Below are 576 nucleotides of genomic sequence, written 5' to 3'. Positions count from 1 at the left end.
AAGGGACGTTGTGATTTCATCCTGGGATTGTGTTCACTCTATAGGGCACTTACGTTGATCTCCAAACCCTTGGCTACGACTAACCCCAAAGTCCTACCAGTACTTGTCATTACTACTGAGCTTCTCTCCAAAGTACTTTCCTTGTACCTCTGTGCAAATGTTTATCGTTTGCCCACGTTTGAGCAGAGTTCCTTATCTTTTCCCCCCACCAGACTCTGAGTCCCTAAAAGGCAAGATTTTGGTGCAATCTGGCTTAGCCCTCCTCCTCCTCCTCCAAACACGCACCTGTCCTCCCACCCTCACCCGGGGAACTGGGATCCTTTTACAAGTTGGAGGGAGCGCAGGTAAATGGAGTTGAGCAAACAAGTCATGAGCGGCTGGCGTCTGCCCAGCACTGTGCCTGCCGTGGGGGGTGCAAGGCCCGAGGGTCAGCCACCAAAATCCTACGGCTTAGACAGGACAGAGGGGCCTGGGCAAGCCAGGGTGAGAAGGCTGAGGAGGGGAAGAAGAGGAGGAGGCGGGAGGGGGAGAGGTAAGGGGAGGAAGGAGACCGGAGGGGGAGGGGAGAGGAAAGAA

This window comes from Myotis davidii, unplaced genomic scaffold (assembly GCF_000327345.1).
Source record: "Myotis davidii unplaced genomic scaffold, ASM32734v1 scaffold147, whole genome shotgun sequence".
In the NCBI taxonomy this organism is placed as follows: Eukaryota; Metazoa; Chordata; class Mammalia; order Chiroptera; family Vespertilionidae; genus Myotis; species Myotis davidii.
Note: the sequence above shows the minus strand (reverse complement) of the source record.